The sequence below is a fragment of the Meleagris gallopavo genome, chromosome 6, assembly GCF_905368555.1.
Source record: "Meleagris gallopavo chromosome 6, MGAL_WU_HG_1.1, whole genome shotgun sequence".
Taxonomy (NCBI): Eukaryota; Metazoa; Chordata; class Aves; order Galliformes; family Phasianidae; genus Meleagris; species Meleagris gallopavo.
The window spans coordinates 12,201,221-12,217,939 of NC_139409.1; the positions used below are offsets into that span (position 1 = coordinate 12,201,221).

Here is a 16,719-nt window from a genome sequence, read left to right on the forward strand (position 1 = left end):
ATTCAGTAGATCGTGGTACACTACAATACCAAATACCTTCCCATACCAAACTCTTCCCATTTCAGTGTAAGAACTGAATAGAATTAAAAAATATACAGTTGACACCCAAAATAAACATGAATTAATCATTTGTTCTTCGCAAGTATTATTCTAGAAAGGAATAATATAAATCCTTCTTGGTCAACAAGGTACTCAGTACAAGACCAGAATTAGAAGGAAAACTAGAAACTTCAGTGACAGTCGACTCTCAAAGCATTGGATTACAACTATATGTCCTAGTGATATTTTCTCTCGTTATATAGACTCTAGCTAGAAACTATTCAGGAAGAGAGAATGATCTAGTGAGAACTCAGCACCTTCATGTAGGAGGAACCATATGCATATCATTCTATAAGGAACCATAGTTCCTCATTTTCTTTTGATGTTGATTTCCCAGGAGAATGTAGACTAGTAGCAAGTGTGGTCTTTTGTTGCATTACACTAGACACCTATAATTCTCAGGAATTCTCAGCTTCAATTTATTTTCTCATTTAGCAACAAGAAAATTAATCAGAATATATTAGCATGAAATGGAGTGCTTAGACTGTAGCTATACAATGGAACTGATCAAATAGACTGAAGTATTTATTTAATTAATTGTTATTTATTAGGTTACTATGTTTTCCATTCACATAACATTCCATAAAGCTGCAAAAGCTCGAAGTCCTACTGGGTAAAATCCTGTTAATATGCATAAAAAGAACAATGTTTTATCCTTGTTTTCTGATTGTGTTAACAGTGCAAAAGATTTCCAGTGTTCTTCTAACCCCTTAGGGCATCTGAGGAACTCCAGGAAACAAAGGTATAATTCTGCACCTTCTGTTGTTTCTACAGGCATTAAATACTTGGTGTGATATGCATGCCCAAAAAGCACATGAAATACCGTTGTCTAGTGTGATCATGGTATATACCGCATAGTGCTACTTCTTACTTTCTCCTATTTTGTTTTAATTATTTGGCATTCAAATCCACTCCATGGTAACCTTATCCATGTGCTGCTTGTTCTGTTCATGCAAATCTTTGTAGATATCCTGGATTCCAATGCCATCTGCATCTGCTTACATTCCTTTCCTTTTTTTCCTTGCCTTTAACAAAAAATCAGGAGTTAGCTAGACAGATGGAGAAGCAAAACTATTATCAGCATTGATCAAGAAGATATTCTAGTTAAAAGTCTTTTTAAAATGTAATCATCTTTATTCAGGATAACATTAATATGGAAACATATTGTACAATTACTGTTAGAGTTGCATTTCTTCAGTACAGACAGCATTACAGCAGTGTGGGGAGGAGAGATATTTTACTTTTTATAATACCCCCAATGACCCTGTCTTATGGCAGTCCTAAGGGAATTGCAGTGATATTGTTCTGATTCTGCTTGCTAATAACTCAGTATTTTAGATGGAGAGAGAACAAAATTATGCTTAGTTGACAGTAGCTGAGCATTACTTTTTGAGAACTACATGTTGCTGTAAAGGAGAGGTATCATCCTTGCAAATGTATGCAGCAATTGGCCTGTGATTAAATGCACTGAATCATTTCTGTGTATGTGCCTCATGCCTTTACAGTTGTGAAGCTTTGTAAAACAAAACTTTAGCAGTAGAATTTCTCTTCCTTAATCTTTCATATCCAAAGGGTATATTTTGATGTCTGAGTTAGTCATCCTTGGACCTCTGAATAGCCAAAAAAGAGAAAAAAGCATTCAAGATTAATACATCTGATTTATCTCAGATAAGTATGTTAAAATGAGTCAGCCTCTAGGAAGGCACTCCATTGCTCTCCACTGACAGTAAAAGAACCTCTGAAGATTTAATCATCTAGTTTGGGGCACTTTGGTAAAAATATGCAAATGATGTTCAACCTGAAATATCTAACTTTTCAGTATTCCTTCTGTACTTCATAGAACTCCATGCTGTGAAAACAAAGAATTTTAAGTAAAGGTTTCACTGGGGGGCTGGCATGAGGTTTCTTCCACTGAGTGTATTACTGCATGACTTAAGCAATTATCACTTACTTATCTGTAAAATTCTTCACATAGTTGATCCATCGGTTTGTAAACCAGGATGAATGCATTCTTTTTTTTTTTTTTTTTTTTATTACTCTTGTACTAATATTCTCACTATAAAATAAATTCAAAATATTGGATTATTTCTATTTTTAGACAAAAAAACATTGCAAGTTTGTCAAGATGTTCCCCCAAATTATCTAACTAATTAATTAGTTAAATAAACAAACAAACATTGTGCAATAGAAGTAAGAATTTGTCTTAAGTAATAGAACAGAAAGAAAAGACACACATCAGCGTCAACTCTCCTGAAATTTCCAACCAAAGATGAAAAAAACAAATATACCTCTTTATTGGAATTTGAGCTTTGAAAGGTTCCTCGTCTATTTAGGTATCAAAGTTTCATAAAATGTTCAAACAGGCAAGATAAATTCAGTTCAAATAGGAACAATAATTCATCTAATAATATGGGGGTGAGAAAATGAATCTGAACTGTTATGAAGACAATTGGCTGTCTTTACGGATTTTGTCTTGCAGAATAAGCTGGATTCTGAAGGAAGACAAGAAAAGAGATTTAAAATAAAATAAAATAAAATTTAAGCATTTTATTAAAGCTAAGATATTCTGGGAGCTGTTGAATATCAATATAGTTTTATTGAAATAAAGGACCTCACATTTATTTGTCCTAAATAAAACTTCCTAAAGTAAGTCTAACTTCAATACCAATAATAATAAATTTAATATCTTATGTAATTCTCGTCAATCTCATTTCTCTGTCTCGTATAAACAAATTAATAGACAAAAACACTAATATATACATTTTGAGTAATAATTAATTTAATTCTAAAACTGTTTTCTCTAATATTTCTTCAGCCTTCTCAGACTTCAAAAGCTCTCCTTGTTGTTCTTATCCTGCTTTGATCTTACTGTTTACCTTCAGCAATTTTTTTTCTTGGTTCTTTATCCCTTTCTTTGTTGGTCCTCTATACTTGCAGAATAACTATCTTTTTCACTTCAGAAGTACACTTGAAATCATTTGACTTCATGAAACCTCACCACTCTCTCTTCCTAATTATATAATGATCATTTAATAAATTCAGTGTTTCTGATACAGGAAACGGGCAGTACATCTTGAATTGAAATCATCACTCTCATAGGTTGCATTTCAAACCTTGTGAATATTAGAGAAATTACACTAACTGCACAACAAATTCATGTAAACCAGCTAGATCTTTACTTAAATAAATTTTAAATAACTCAGGTTATTCAGGTTGTAAAAGGATACAACTGCTAAGGTTGCATAGATTTGACTACATTTCTATCAGCTTATTTAAGTTAGTATAGTTTTTGAATAGAGATGAAGCTAAAGGGCAAATAAGTAATAAAAGAAAAAGCAAATAAGAAATAAGACAGCATTTGAATTTATTTGTTGGTCTTCGGTGCTGATTGTCTTCTTGCTTTTAGCTTTACATGGTATGAGAAGAATCTCTTGTGAGAATTACTGAATTCCCTTGAGTTATTATTTTTATTGATTCATATTCAGTTCTTGTCTGGAAATAAACTGCAACTCTGCCTCTTCTTAAAGATGTCCCATGTTTATTATTACACCTGTTCTCCTTACACCTTTGACCTTACAGACTTTTTTTAGAAGCATATATTTTGAGAAATGCTCTTTACTCTGCTAAATTTGCTACCACTAAGGTAGGCTAGGTTGCTGTTTCCTTAGAACAAAACTTGATTGTGTAAGGTAGGTATTGGGCAAATACCATGCAAAACTGTAGTATACCAAAATCTCAAGAGAATTTAAAAGATAACACAAAGAAGTAACCATATATGTTTATAGAGTAAATAATCACAGAACAGCCCCAGTTGGAAAGACCTTATCATCTGGAAAGATTTTTTTTTTTTTAGCGTAATTCTATTTCTAATAAATAAGCTTAGCAGACCATATTTAGTGTTCTTCAGAATTAATATGGTGTTGGTAGGATAACATCCATGTATTTTAAATTAAAGTCATATTTTTGTAATTATCCTTAAAATTATTTAATTGCTGCTCCATTTTGTTCTATCATCATTTGAGAGCCACCTCAAGAGCACTAACTTAGAGCTCTCGAGTTGCTCATCAGCTTAAACCATATAGCTTTAGATAACAGAATCATTCTATTTATCAAAAAGAAGCTTTTTAAAATTTCTCAAGCAGAAAAAAAATCACAAAATCTTAGAGGTGAGAGATTGAAAAACACCTATTGAATATATTTTCTCTCTCTGTTACTTCAGTGTTTCCCCTTTCTGTTCTTTATCTTGTCTAGCTTTTAATCTCTTAATGTTTCCAGCTCCATTTTCATTGGGAAACAGTTTCAGTGCCAATCTCCTCCTCATGAAATTTTTGTCAGTGTTCAGTTTATGTTTATTTTACATAAAATGACAGATACAAAATTCTTTTTGATAATCAAATTACATATGTTGTTATTTTAATCTTATCCAAACATTTCTGTAAGAGCTTGTTGAATATAGAAAAAGTGTAAATGAGCATGATTGCTAACAATAATTAAATTAGTACACATTTATGTCCCTTTCTGCAAGGGTTTCCATGAAGATGGTACTGATACTTTTTTTTTATATATTTGTGCTTGGAAGTTAGAATATTAGTTGACAGGAAGAAGGTGCAGAGTATGAGACTGATGACCAATGATTTGCAGTATGTTAAGAGTGTCATTTTCTACATAAATAGTAGTATGAAAGTGTAGGCCAGACAGAATAGGAAGATCTAGTAGGATGCAAATCCATATGCATAACCTATTACAGTTACACTTCATATACATATGTAAAAGAAATAAAAAATAATGAACAAAACTAGAAATATTAAGCACATTAACATCAACAACAAAACAGATTTTTACCCTTGGATAGTTTGAAATTTCAGAAAGTTTCAGCTAGCAATACTTTAATTTTTTTATTACATTCATTCATTAGCAACCTAATTGCCTAACTAAAAGCTGCAGTCATTTGTAAATCTGAGACAGTCAAACCGGTTAAGATAAATAAAAGAATATGTGACTTGATGATAGATCATGATAAAATAGTCATAGCTTTCAGTTCACTGAACTGAGTACATGAAATATACCTGGATGGTAGGTACGATCTCATGATTTATTTAGAGAAATATACTCAGGAAATTATACTAGTTGCAATAATAACAACTATAATTGCGGCGTCCATTTTTCATCGTGAGTAGACTGCCCATCTCTCTGATTGGTAATTTAACTATGTATATCTATAGTGATAAACAATTTACAATAAGTATACAAATTCTGTAAATTTATAATATGTATATGAAAATCCTTACTGGTAGTATGCTGAAATGTTCTAATATTCATGCTGTGTACTCTGCTGATGCTGTATTTCAGCATAACAGAAATGACTGTTAGAAGCAGGTACACAGCATAGTGCAAAAGAAATCTGGTGGCAACTTTATGCTGAAAATATTTTAAGAGGAAAAAGCCAGGCTTTGTATTCTGCTTTGTGTTCTATTTTTAGGCTTTATTTAGTTAGAAGACAAAATGGACACCTGTTTTGGAAAAATCTTTCTGTAATTCTAGAGTGAAGGAATGAGCAACTGTGTTGACTAAAAAGAAAAAAAAAAAAAAAAGAAAGAAAGAAAAGGTAGGACATCCAAGAAAACTGCATATATCTTCATACTTTGTGTTTATTTATTTTTTAAACTCATGATTAGGAACTTTGAAGTATCTAGCTCTAATACTTCAAGACAGTGTAATGTTAGTTATAAATACTGGGAAATGTTACAATTCTTTGCATCTATTGAAAGCTGAGCAATTCATGTATAACACACAAAATTACCTATAAACTGTATTAAAAGATATTTACTTTTAAGGCAACGATAGAGTACAGTTGAGAGTTATGAGAAAATAAATCAAGAAATCTTACAATTTCACATATAATTGCCCATGTTGATCTATGACCATTAGGTGAAGTGGAGCTAATGTAAAGAGTAAAACAGATTTGTTAGTGGTTAGTCATTTATACATAATAAGGTTGCTGCAGCTTCAGCAGACTTATGTCCAGAATACTTTCTGTAAACTTGATATCAGTGGTAAAGAGCAGTGTAATCACAAAGCTTGCATATCTATCTACCAATGTGTAAAAAAATAATAATACCAAAAGGAAAGTCTGAATTTGGAAAAAAAAGTCTTGCGTGCATCATACTATAACATAGTGTGACTCGGCTGTAATGTATTGCTCACTACCCTTTTTATTGTGCTGAATTTGATCATTTGGCATTGCCGAACTGGCAGATATTCCATTGCTCAGCCAAGCACCTAATGTACCATTCAAATTTCCATTCAAATAAGCCTGTGTTGGAAGGGGTGATGGGTTCTTCCATGGAAAAAATTACCCAGGAAAAAAATGTACTCCTTTAGACCTAGGGCTAGCCAGAAACCACAGTTATAGTTGCCTAATGACAGAACTTTACATAGATTTCAGGGACCATGAGCACCAGAAATCCTTAATTTACTGATTGATTACACAGAGATGGAGCAAAAGACATAAGAATTACTTTACATTTCCAGCTATTTCCCTAAAGATGAATACATATAGTATAGTCCTTACAGGTACAATGAATCTTCTACATTTCAATCTTTTTTGTGTCTTTGCTGGAGTCAAGTATTCATAAGCAGGTCAGCTAGGGAATTCCACATGTACCAGGCATCTCCATCTGAAACTGAAGTGTTCTGAAAGTCATTTTCACCAGAAATTTTACATCAGTCAATTATTTTACAACTGCCGTCTTAATAAGCTTTGTTAATAAAAGTGTTAGTGAACATTTTTTTCATCACTGTTTTTCTTGTATTATTTGTTTGCCCTAAAGCTTGATGCATCTTAAAGTATTCTGCTAACATGAAAGTAGATCTGACTCGATTATCTAAACTATTCAAAGACTACTCCACCCCTCAGTCCCCTCCCTCAAAAAAGCACAAGAGAAACACCTTTTCTATTTGAACATATGATTACACAGATGATTGTTCATGTTCTATTCTAATAACAATGAAGTATTAATCCTAAATCTCCAAGGAAAAAAAAAAGGGCATTGGACTTGTCCTCTCTCAATTTGATTACAGTCATTCCTGTACTTGATAACATTTTGATGTACACTGGCATAATGTATGACTTGGAAGAAATATTTAAACATCAAATAAAATTGAATATTCTACTATATATTTTATAAATGACTGAGCATGGGCATGATAGCTACCCTTTGTGCCATCTTCTTACCATCCAATTTGCATATTTCTCTTGCATAGGGAGATCACAGATTGAATGCCCACTCTGTACCTTCATCATCTTCTCAGAGGTTTGGCTTCAACCTCTTAACCTTTTTTGCTGCAAACAAAGGACTTTCCCTGAGGAGTGAAAAATGAAGAGAAGGAGAATATCTTTGACTTTCAGAGTCCTAGCTCTTTTAGTCAGTACTATTGTTTGTGTAATCTTCCTAGAACCTGAAAAATCAAACTAATTCTTATTATTTAACTATTACTATATAAAAGGATTAATATAATTTTACATTAATGGAATTGAGTATTGCCAATCATTGCTACTCCATATTCTTACTAGAGGCCTAGTATCCACCTAAGCATTAATCCTATGTTTAAGAATGCAGATGTGTTTTTACTTTTTTTACCTCTCTGAAAAGTGTTAGAACACCTTTTTTTTTTAACTTCAGTTATGTCTATAAAAGAGAAAATATAACCATCGAATTTTCTCTGTTAGGGTGTGTGTTCACCTTTTCAAAGGAAGCTGTCCTTTTTACCTCTCAGAGTGACTGTTCCTTATCATCATTTCCAAAAAAGGAAAAAAAATCAGAGAGTAGAGAGCTGGGACACCAAATCAGCAAATGCCTCAAGTTGGTAGATCAGTTCTAGCAGACACATATATCTTGTCAGATTAGCACTGTTCTTATTTTTAAACTGTACCTAAAAATACCTAAAAATGACTAATAAAGAAGCAAATGAAAATTTCTTGGAGAACAAATACTCTGCCATGTGTTCACTACTGCTTCTGAACTGCACCAGGCAGCAGTCTCTCTGCTCTCACTGCACTCGATTTCTCATAATCCCCCTTAGATCAAGTTTTTAAAAGATATTGTGTATTTAGAAGGAAGGCTTGTAAAATTTAATAAATGTTGCTGGGCTTTTGTAAAGCTAATATTATCTGTTATCTGTACTTCAAAGAGCCAAAAAGCTGCTGTTACCAGCTGGAATCTCTGACTTTTAAAACGAAAAAGTAACTGAGCCTACATTCCTTATACAGGTCAGGGAAATGGGATACTATTATAACTCAAGTTTAAAAACATCAGAGAGGGAACTGAAGAGGCACCAAGTGAATTCATCCTCCATTTTTTGTCAACTGTCAGAATGATTTGCAGCAGTTGAGAGAACGACCGTCTTCCTCATTAAACCAGTGGATTCAGTGAAAAAAAATCCCGCATATAGTGTTATTCTTCATATTACTGGTCAGTGTTTTCCATGTCAAAAGATATAGTTAAAACACAGTCTACAGGAAGAAAGACAGCTGGGAAGTTGTATTACTGTTCTTTTCAAATAATTATGGTGACTACAGTAATGCTATTAATAACAAATCATCGACCGCTTTTGAAATAACAATTTTAGTTATGTTGTGCATGTAGACCTTTTGAACTATATTACAATATTGACAGAGAAACAAAACAACACCACAAAAAAAAAATCAAGCTAATAAATTATGCTATTCTAATTTTCCTTTGAGGTTACTATTGTATCTGTCAGTAGATACGATTCTCAGTAATGTTTGGATATAACCCATCTATAGCTTCTGTAGAATGTCAGAGCTACTATGAGGTTGTCCTGCATATGTCAATATTCCTGAGGGTGGATGGAGAATTGAGATACTGAGGATGAGATTTGTGTTCACATTAATCTTTGACAAGCCATGCGTCTATCCTAAGATACTCATCAAGCTTCTTCTGAAGTCTACGGAAAAACAGACACATCTGGAAAGAAGTCCACAAATAGTGTATAAAAATGCTAACATCCAACGCCACTTAAAAATTGCCTCTCTCTTTTCCCACTGACTTTAGGCAGAGTCCAAAAAGTATGCTCAAAGACATGAGTTTAAGAGGTTAATTAAGGTGACAGAAATTGGTATCCAAAGCATACGCTAAAATGATTAGAGAAGTCAGATTTCCAGAGTCACAGAACACAAGCTAGGTTGAATACTACTGCATAACACTGCATTACACTGATATCTTCCAAGATATTTGCCTGTGTTCATACTGGAAACAAATGGCTGAGATATTTCCCTGGAACATGGGCTAATATCTTGTCATGTACCATCTATCCTTTCCAATTGTCTCTATCATTCTAGAAATTTTCAGTAATGCAGCCAAGATTTACATTGAAAATCCTGCCTTACCATTTATCTTGGGAATCTATCCAGTAAATGTCACCATGAAGAATTTCGTATTTTCAGCTTTTAGCCTATTATTCTTTAGTAGACCCTCTCTTAGTGCAATAAGCAATTCTTTTCCTGTACTGAACATGAATTTCCACTATAAAACTTGGCTTACACTACCTAAGAAACAGGCAATAGAATCTGCCCAAAAGGAGGATATTGTCCCTTTGATACTGTTGAACAATGTGTCTAGCTTTTAGTCTACATAGTTTGGAGTTTGTTGATTCATATGCTCCCACAAAAGGGTTGCATCCAAATGTTGACCCCATACAACCATTTTAGCTTATGAATTGACAAGGTAGCAGCACGTAATTGTATGGTTTCTCTTAATTAATTTGCCATTATATTTCCACAACCTTGAGAGAGAAAGAGATTTTTAGTGGTTTATTCATTTTCTAATATCTGTCCCTTGGCTGCAGTCCTGAAGTTAATGCTCACTAATAACGTATTCTTTGTCTGCCCAGTTACCAGGGTCATCATTTTTCAAAAGAAGTCTCCAGAATGTAGAAATGATTCTTCAGTAACAGTTTTTCTTTTTAACAGAGACCATCTCTATATTCCATTTTCCTTTACAGCCAACAGCTGAGGTGATTTGCTCTGCCAGTTTGTTTTGTTTTTTTTTTTCTGCATAGTCCAATTCTTCAGTCATCAGAAAGTGAACTTTGCATTTGTTTTATTAGACAAAATCACAGTAGAAACTGGCATAAATTATTCCAACCAGAGAGTTTTTTATATGATTTGAGTTTATGCATAACCACCAAAATATTTCTTTTAAACTTTCTTCCTTCAAAATGACATCACTGACAGATGCAACCATAGGATGAGTACGTTTCTCTAACAAAACTACAATCAAAAGCATTATCCAGAATGGGAAATTCTGATTATCTCTCTGAAAAGCACCTACAAATTAATCTTCATGTTATGTGGAATTTTCATTTTTTTAATTACTTTTCCTCCAAAAAAGTACAAAAAATAAATATATATATTTTCCCGGGAGTAGAAATAGTCTGAGCTTTCAAAATATGAAGAAAAATAAAGGAGAGGTAGAACAGTAAAGGAAATGGTTTTTTTAGATTTCATCGCTGGACTTTGAGTTGTATAATTGGAGCTTGTATGGCTTCAATCACACTAGCTACCATGCTGGAGGAAAATGAAATTCTTGAAGTGGGTTCTGAAACACAATATGTATGATAAAAAAAATATTAGTATTAGTTCAAATAGGCTGAGAAAGGCTATCATCTATGAAAATATTTGGAAAGGAAAAGTTTCCTATTTCAAATACAGCAGATACCAATATCTATCTAAAGCAGCCTTCCTCAGCCACCAAGCTGTTCTGTTCATCTTTAAAAAAGAATATTCAAAGATTTTTCTGAACTTCAGAAAGCATATCAAATTATTTTATAGTTACTTGGGTATATGCTTTTTCTGATGAGAAGCCCAACAAAACTTCATATTTTCAGATGCTGGCAAGAGGAGAAAGATTTGGAGCTGTATGAGCATTTTGGAGTTCAGAATTATTCATAATATAAAGACATTTCCATACAGTGAGGACCTGCAGTCCTACTCACTCACAGATTTCCTGCTGAGAGGTATTTAAAAGCCTTTAGTGTGTTCCATGAACTTTAAATTTTATGTGACCTACATCTTTGCATTGCCACCCTTGATCTTTTAAAAGCTTCCAATTCCCAGTATTTTTTTTTTTTTTAAATCTTTTCTGTGACATATCTGTTCCTTCAGAAAGCTGAATAATTTAAAATACACCAGCAACCTGGTAAATTCAAATGAAGCCAAAAATACTCTGAAAAGAACTAAAGTAAATGTGTATAAATTAATAGGCAAAGCTTATGTTAGACAAACATGAATACTAATTGTGCGGTAGGATTGCTTCAAGTGTTTAGTTGTTTGGCAAACATAATAATTTGAAGAATTAACACTGTTGCATTATCAACAATGTTTTGCATTCAGTTCTTAGATAAAAACATGCACAGGTATTCAGGCATTGAAGATCTGATCATCTGTTATTTCCAGTTCAATATGATTTATCTTCCTTTCTAAATGTACTAAGAAAGCCCATTTCTTCACATTTTACGTTTTCAAGAGTTTACTGTTTGCGCAGGTGGATCAGGGTTGGTTATAATATAACTGTGTGTCAAAATTTGGAACGGGCTGTAGACATTATAGATGAATAGCCAGGAAATTACCTCAAGTGTGCTGAATTCCCAAATTCCATTAAATGACTTAAGGGGCTTGACATGGAAGCTCAGTGTTCAGTTTGCTTAAGGGACTTTAGGAGAATCAGCGCTTCCAATCCATTGCTAAGGTTTGGATTTTCACATTTACATAGCAAAAAGGAGCTTAGGGAACCTGTAACTGGCAAAGGAAAGCCCTTAAGTCAGTGTTATTGCAAATAATACAGTTTAAGTTCATTCATATAATTCATACAGTTTCTAATTAAAACCTGTTTGGCTAAGAAAAATATAAATGGGCAGATCATGTCATTAGTGTTGCATCGTTTATAAGCAGCATCCCCTTTGGTCTGAAAGACTTCCAGTTCACAGCAGCGCTACAATAGTAGACACATTCATTCTTGCTGAGACAATGAAGAGTGTACGATGACAGGATTTATAGCAAAAGGCACTGCATACCTTCCACAAATCACTCATTCACCTAGTTCCGGATGGTATAATTCTGTGACCTATGAAATTAAAAACAGAAACCTTGATGTTCTCTTTATAGTTCCTTGCATCATCTGGGATAGAGAATGATTGTCAGGCTCTCATTGCTACATGAAATTAAAGACATTTTGCAAGTATAGCATTATTCTGCTGAGATTGGGGAATTCCTCTTTAATGAAATGGTTTGTGGTTAGCATCTGGGAACTTACACATGCAGACACAAGGTGGATAAAATAAAATAAATGGTAGTGTTTATGGGAAAATAACTATTACTACGTTTTTCCGTTATTGTTTCGCAGATCCCCTAAATTAGCACAAAATGGAAGCAAATAAGAATTGCCCATACTTAGTGAGTCACAGGAAAATGGCCACTATCCAGATTTCACAAATTTAGAAATAATTGAAATTAAGGTGTATAAGCTGTTTGTTAATGTTATAACTAAAGAATGTGTTCATGTTGTTAGAGCTTTGCTGGATTCCAAAAACAACTTCTCTCTAAAAATAGAAGTAACAGAATTGAAAATTACTGAAAAAATTTACCACATCAAATAGAGGGCTAAAGATACCAGGAGATAATTGGTTTGATTATGCCAGTGTTCCTTTTTTACTATGATATAACTATACAGCAATTAGGTTATTCTTGTAAATGTCATCGTGACTAAAGGTGTAATAAGACATCACTGCCATCTTCTGGTAATAGCTCATCTGGCTTGCCAGCATGAGCCTATTTATTTAATTATTACCATTTTTATAGAACATCACAGAGGTAATCAGGGTTGGGTTGGCTTTTTTGATTGTTTATTTTTCAGTTGTTTATTTACTTTGTTATTTGTTCACAAGACCAGAGAAATGTAAGCACTGTGTTTTAGTGTTTGGAGTTAATCAATAATTTCATGCTTCTCCAGAGCTTTTGAACTGCTAGTGACTCTTACTGATGAAATGTACTTGATATCAGGAGCATAATCTTACAGTATACTTCTATGCCAAGGTTTTACATTTGTAACAATTGAAGATATGGAAACAAAATTCTTTGAGAAATTTCACAGTGATGAAGTTCAACTGAATGTCAATGACATTAGCATAATTATATTTGCTGAGGAGCTAAATTTTCTAAACCGGTTACAGTTATTCATTTGACTTTGTGACAAAAATCTGTTTTCCAGACTCTTTGGTGCCTCAGTCTTACCGCTGATAACTGTGTGAATCTTGTTCATCACTATTCAACAAGAGCAGTTAAATAAACGAGAGTAACAATATGTTTTGCTCCAGAAGACGTAGTTTGATTTCTGAGAAAATCATTATTCATCTTTAACATCAAATAATATGGCTACTACTAAAACTGCTATTAATAATTAATTCCAATCTTAGCTGATGAAGTATTAGTACTGTCCCCTTCTGAACAGAAGGAAATAATCTGAAGAATAAAGAAAAATTACAGCACAAAATTTAGCTGCTTTATAAAATTCAATATTCCTTCCACTAAATATTTGTTTTGAAACCACTTGTCATATCTTTGAAATTACCTCAGATAAAGGTGAAAAAAGTAAATAAATTTTCTTTTCACATTGACAAAGTTTGTAATCACTTGTTTACCATAAATTGATAAACACACACATTTTTGGGCGAGAACAAGAATGAAAACCTGAATAATAATGACCAGCTTTGAACAGTGTTTCACATACATGAATCCTCATGTCCGTTAACAACAGGAGAGCATTTGATATCATCTGATCAATTCAAACTATATGTTTCCATTATAGTTTCTACCCTCTCAAAACTTGCCCCAAATCTGCTTACATAGGCAATACGTACTTTGTCGTGAATGGGAACTGAAGATATATCTGAAATGAAAATAGATAAAGACTATGAAAATTCCAGAAGTGTCACGTGTACTTGTCCTTCCCTCCTAGAAACACACTTCTGGCTATGGGCTTCTTTTATTTATCAGGACACCAGAACCATGAGCTTCTGGAGCAAAACTGTTGAATCTGAAAGGTCTCTAGGTCACTACAATGAGGAGCAGGGCAGAGCCAAGCCTCCTTGTACCATGATCAGTAGAAAATCAGTGTAAGAAATCAGAGCAGATGTGGAGTGAGCACCACTACCTGTGCTGGCTTCCTATGTGCTGGGCTACAGCCCTGGCACCAGCACTCCTCCTTGACTGGCATTTCAGAAGGGAAAAAAATATTTCCCTTGTACTTTTTCTGTATTGCAAGCCTAGCCTCTATTTGTGGCCTATATATTTAAACATTAATCCTCCATTCAAGTGCTCTTAGGCACTATGAAAGTCATATAATTCTTGGAGTTATTTCCCTTTCAAAACAGCCAGTCTGTCTTCACATAAAGAGAATTGGGATGGTAAATTTTTCAGAATCATTTCTTATTGAAAGCAGAACTGTTCTGCACAAATGCAGGAGCCAGTCATCTCTGAATCCGGAGCTGGATGGTGTATGTCACCGTCCATGTGTGCCAGTGACAGATGCCTGGCAATCAGGAGCTGCTTGTCAGCTCCCAGACAGGAGGCACCAAATGGCCACCTCTGTTCCCAGAGCAGAGGCTGATGGTTAAAACAAGGTTTTATGATGAAGTTGGCATATGTTTTCATACAACGTCACTCAAAACCTTCTCCATGACAGCAAATCTCCCAGCTGTGAGCCAGCTGGTGATTTTCAGGGAGGAAGAGCCAAAGTATGGTAAAATACTTTTAATTGTAAGCAATCTTGCAAAAATGGAATTGTGGTTTTAAAGAGCCCTCCCGAAGCACGCAACTGTTTCTAACCTATTGAGTTTTTTTGATTTTGTTATTTGGTAATTTATGATCTGTTAGTATACAGTGCCTTTCTGAATGCTGATTTAAAAGCAAACTGAAAAAGAAACGTAAAGGAAGAATTACAGAGAGTTTCTTTTTGCTCCTCAACCACCCCAAGATAGTTCTTTGTCTTCCAGGTTTTCCAGAAAACAGGGATAAGAACTGTAGGAGCCCATTCTTATCATTTAGCTATAAAGAGAGTAACGTTAAAAGCAAAGCCAATCCCATTTATCAACCCTTCAGAAATAACCTCCCACTCACTTCATGGGAGTGTAGCTTACCATGCTTAGTTGAGTACTTTTGAAAATATGTCTGAAATTCAATTTAAAAATATTTCAGCCTGGTCTTGAAATTTACAATAATCTCTCCACCGCAAAATGCATCACATTGTAATCAATAGCAGAGACACAGAGGGAAGAACCTGTAACATCAGAAAATTAGTTCTGAGTAACCAAAATGACAGTATAGTACTGCAAGGACCCATTTCTTAGCCTTTTGTTGATTTTCCAACCTGCATCATTGAAAATCCAAGGAAAGTTATGGAACTATAACACAGAGAGAACAGTGCAATTCTATAGCGCTTGAATGTTATTTACCCTAATCCTCTCCTTTTTAACCCTCTTTTATCATGTATATTTTTTTTAATATCTTCACTCTACTTTAAAGTTGAAATGGATTGTGGCACATTCCCAGATTTTGCTGAAGAGTTTCCTCAGAAGAGTTTTCTTATCTAAAACCTTTAAATATAAATACCAATAATAATTACTATTTCTTTCATGTTCTATTTACCTACCACAGTATTTATATTTAGTAATTATTCATCTTCTTCCAGTGGTCTTCCCTTTGCAATCAGTCCTACTAGATTGGCTGCTGAAATAATGCTTAGGAGCACCAACATTTACAGTATTCCATGTTATTCATCAATGAAAGTAGTTCTGTGCCAACACAATTACTAGAGATTCAGTAGCTTAGCTTGCAGTATTTCAGAACAGAAGATAGACTAGCAGGAGTTATATTAACATGGCTTAGTAATGCCAGATTTGTGCCAACTTCAAAATTCTGTTGTGTTTCTTATTCTTTCATTTCATCTTTGTTTATATTATTAAAGTTTTAAATTAATTAGAAAATCATAAGAATTGGTTTAAATATTAACAATTTGAATACAAAAATTACAAATAGGTAAAAAAAATTAACGTCTTTTTAAGATTGATAGAGAATCTGACATAAGGACTCTAAACTTTCTTGGTGGACCAGACTGTTAGTTTATGTGAATCAGCTTAAAATTTCTTTGCTTCCTTTCATTTACCCTTTTTCTGGTTAATTCATACGTAAGTCAGAGTTAATCGAAGCGTGAACTAGACACCAGAGTGTCTGCCACCTATATCTCAGGCCATAAATGCATTTATGTATTTCCTTAGTTCTACAATAGTTTTATTGAAAGCAGTGGGATTAATTGTGTATTAAAACACACACTGACATCCTCCTTAGCTGAGTACCTATCCCTTCAGATACTAGGAAGTGGAATGTGAAAATACCAGGAAACCCATGTAATGGCATCAGTTTCTTAGTTTTTCAAATGTCTTTTTTTGGGGGGGGGAGGCAGGGAAACTGGTTTTGTTTGCTTGTTTTTAATATTATCATTTATCGTTTGCCTTTTCAATCTTAATAAAATCCAAGAGAGATCCTCT

At 33.8% G+C, this 16,719-nt stretch overlaps 1 long non-coding RNA gene across 2 annotated transcripts; it reads right to left on the reverse strand.

Moving 5' to 3' along the window:
- Positions 1–1,271: 1,271 nt before the first annotated feature.
- Positions 1,272–15,451, reverse strand: LOC116216736 (uncharacterized). Of its 2 annotated transcripts, XR_004160087.2 has the most exons (6): positions 15,313–15,451; positions 14,035–14,063; positions 12,193–12,242; positions 7,334–7,461; positions 6,671–6,782; positions 1,272–2,591 (listed from the first exon to the last, which is right to left on the reverse strand). It is a non-coding gene; the product is annotated as an uncharacterized LOC116216736 (long non-coding RNA). The 2 variants fall into 2 exon arrangements; XR_014884169.1 differs by lacking the exon at positions 1,272–2,591 and having other exon boundaries at positions 3,100–6,782.
- Positions 15,452–16,719: the final 1,268 nt, after the last annotated feature.